Genomic DNA, 3,555 nt, shown 5'->3' on the forward strand with positions numbered 1-3,555 from the left:
ACCCAAAAATTCCCCAAATATTCCTGAATTTCCAACACCAAAGTTCCTCAAATATTCCTGAATTTCCGACTCAAATATTCCCCAAATATTCCTGAATTTCCAACCAAAAATTCCCCAAAATATTCCTGAATTTCCGACCCAAAATTCCCCAAATATTCCTGAATTTCCGACCCAAAATTCCCCAAATATTCCCGAATTTCCGACCCTTTTTTGGGTTTTTTTGGCCGAGTTGAGCGGCTGAACCCGTCCCAAAATTCCCATTCCCAAAATCCCAAAATTCCCAATTCAAATCCCAAAATTTCAATCCCAAAATTCCCAAAATTCCCAATCCCAGAATTCCCGCCGCCGACTCCGGCTTCTCGTTGGCTGGAAACGGCAAAAATCCCGAAAAAAATTGGGAAAAATTCCCTCAAAATTCACATTCCTATTGCACCTAGAATTCCCAACCCAAAATTCCCCAAAATTCCCTTTTTTCCCAACCTTTTTTGAGCATTTTTGGATGAAATTAGAGCCAAAAATACAAATTTTATTCACGCCGAGGATTCGATTTCCTACCCCATCCAAAATTCCCAAAATTCCCAAAATTCCCAATCCCAAAATATTCCTGAATTTCCAACCCCAAAATTCCCCAAAAATTCCTGAATTTCCAACCAAAAATTCCCCAAATATTCCTGAATTTCCAGTCCCAAAATTCCCCAAAAATTCCTGAATTTCCAACCAAAAATTCCCCAAATATTCCTGAATCTCCAACCTGAAAATTCCCCAAATATTCCTGAATTTCCAACCTCAAAATTCCCCAAAAATTCCTGAATTTCCAACCCAAAATTCCCCAAATATTCCCGAATTTCCAACCCAAAATTCCCCAAATATTCCCGAATTTCCGACCCTTTTTTGGGTTTTTTTGGCCGAGTTGAGCGGCTGAACCCGTCCCAAAATTCCCATTCCCAAAATCCCAAAATTCCCAATTCAAATCCCAAAATTTCAATCCCAAAATTCCCAAAATTCCCAATCCCAGAATTCCCGCCACCGACTCCGGCTTCTCGTTGGCTGAAAACGGCAAAAATCCCGAAAAAAATTGGGAAAAATTCCCTCAAAATTCACATTCCTATTGCACCTAGAATTCCCAACCCAAAATTCCCCAAAATTCCCTTTTTTCCCAACCTTTTTTGAGCATTTTTGGATGAAATTAGAGCCAAAAATACAAATTTTATTCACGCCGAGGATTCGATTTCCTACCCCATCCAAAATTCCCAAAATTCCCAAAATTCCCAATCCCAAAATATTCCTGAATTTCCAACCCCAAAATTCCCCAAAAATTCCTGAATTTCCAACCAAAAATTCCCCAAATATTCCTGAATCTCCAACCTGAAAATTCCCCAAATATTCCTGAATTTCCAACCCAAAAATTCCCCAAATATTCCTGAATTTCCAACCCAAAATTCCTCAAATATTCCTGAATTTCCAACCCCAAAATTCCCCAAAAATTCCTGAATTTCCAACCAAAAATTCCCCAAATATTCCTGAATTTCCAACCTCAAAATTCCCCAAAAATTCCTGAATTTCCAACCCAAAATTCCCCAAATATTCCTGAATTTCCAACCTCAAAATTCCCCAAAAATTCCTGAATTTCCAACCCAAAATTCCCCAAATATTCCTGAATTTCCAACCTCAAAATTCCCCAAAAATTCCTGAATTTCCAACCCAAAATTCCCCAAATATTCCTGAATTTCCAACCTCAAAATTCCCCAAAAATTCCTGAATTTCCAACCCAAAATTCCCCAAATATTCCTGAATTTCCAACCTCAAAATTCCCCAAAAATTCCTGAATTTCCAACCCAAAATTCCCCAAATATTCCTGAATTTCCAACCTCAAAATTCCCCAAAAATTCCTGAATTTCCAACCCAAAATTCCCCAAATATTCCTGAATTTCCAACCTCAAAATTCCCCAAAAATTCCTGAATTTCCAACCCAAAATTCCCCAAATATTCCTGAATTTCCAACCTCAAAATTCCCCAAAAATTCCTGAATTTCCAACCCAAAATTCCCCAAATATTCCTGAATTTCCAACCTCAAAATTCCCCAAAAATTCCTGAATTTCCAACCCAAAATTCCCCAAATATTCCTGAATTTCCAACCTCAAAATTCCCCAAAAATTCCTGAATTTCCAACCCAAAATTCCCCAAATATTCCTGAATTTCCAACCTCAAAATTCCCCAAAAATTCCTGAATTTCCAACCCAAAATTCCCCAAATATTCCTGAATTTCCAACCTCAAAATTCCCCAAAAATTCCTGAATTTCCAACCCAAAATTCCCCAAATATTCCTGAATTTCCAACCTCAAAATTCCCCAAAAATTCCTGAATTTCCAACCCAAAATTCCCCAAATATTCCTGAATTTCCAACCTCAAAATTCCCCAAAAATTCCTGAATTTCCAACCCAAAATTCCCCAAATATTCCTGAATTTCCAACCTCAAAATTCCCCAAAAATTCCTGAATTTCCAACCCAAAATTCCCCAAATATTCCTGAATTTCCAACCTCAAAATTCCCCAAAAATTCCTGAATTTCCAACCCAAAATTCCCCAAATATTCCTGAATTTATGTCCAGCAGGGTCCAGTGTCCAGCGGTCACTCCCCACCACTCTGGGGTCACTTTGGGGTCATTTCCCACCATTTTGGGGTCGTTCTGACCACTTTGGGGGTCACTTTGTGGTCACTCTGGCCACCACCCCAGTGGTCACTCCCTCGATGTCCAGCAGGGTCCAGTGTCCAGCGGTCACTCCCCACCACTCTGGGGTCACTTTGGGGTCATTTCCCACCATTTTGGGGTCGTTCTGACCACTTTGGGGGTCACTCTGTGGTCACTCTGGCCACCACCCCAGTGGTCACTCCCTCGATGTCCAGCAGGGTCCAGTGTCCAGCGGTCACTCCCCACCACTCTGGGGTCACTTTGGGGTCATTTCCCACCATTTTGGGGTCGTTCTGACCACTTTGGGGGTCACTCTGTGGTCACTCTGGCCACCACCCCAGTGGTCACTCCCTCGATGTCCAGCAGGGTCCAGTGTCCAGCGGTCACTCCCCACCACTCTGGGGTCACTTTGGGGTCATTTCCCACCATTTTGGGGTCGTTCTGACCACTTTGGGGGTCACTCTGTGGTCACTCTGGCCACCACCCCAGTGGTCACTCCCTCGATGTCCAGCAGGGTCCAGTGTCCAGCGGTCACTCCCCACCGCCCACCACTTTGGGGTCACTTTGTGCCACTCTGGGGGTCACTTCATGGTCACTTTGGTGGTCACTTCAAGGTCACTTTGACCTCCTTGCCACCTCCCAGGCGGTCACCCCCTCAATGTCCAGTGGTCACTTCGGCCTCCTTGCCACCTCCTCAGTGTCCAGCAGGGATCAGATGTCCAGCGGTCACTCCCCACCACTTTGGGGGTCACTTTGTGCCACTTTGGGGGTCACTTCATGGTCACTCTGGTGGTCACTTCGCCACCACCCCAGTGGTCACCCCCTCAATGTCCAGCGGTCACTCCCTACCACTTTGAGGGTCACTT

This window comes from Geospiza fortis, unplaced genomic scaffold, assembly GCF_000277835.1.
Source record: "Geospiza fortis unplaced genomic scaffold, GeoFor_1.0 scaffold2507, whole genome shotgun sequence".
In the NCBI taxonomy this organism is placed as follows: Eukaryota; Metazoa; Chordata; class Aves; order Passeriformes; family Thraupidae; genus Geospiza; species Geospiza fortis.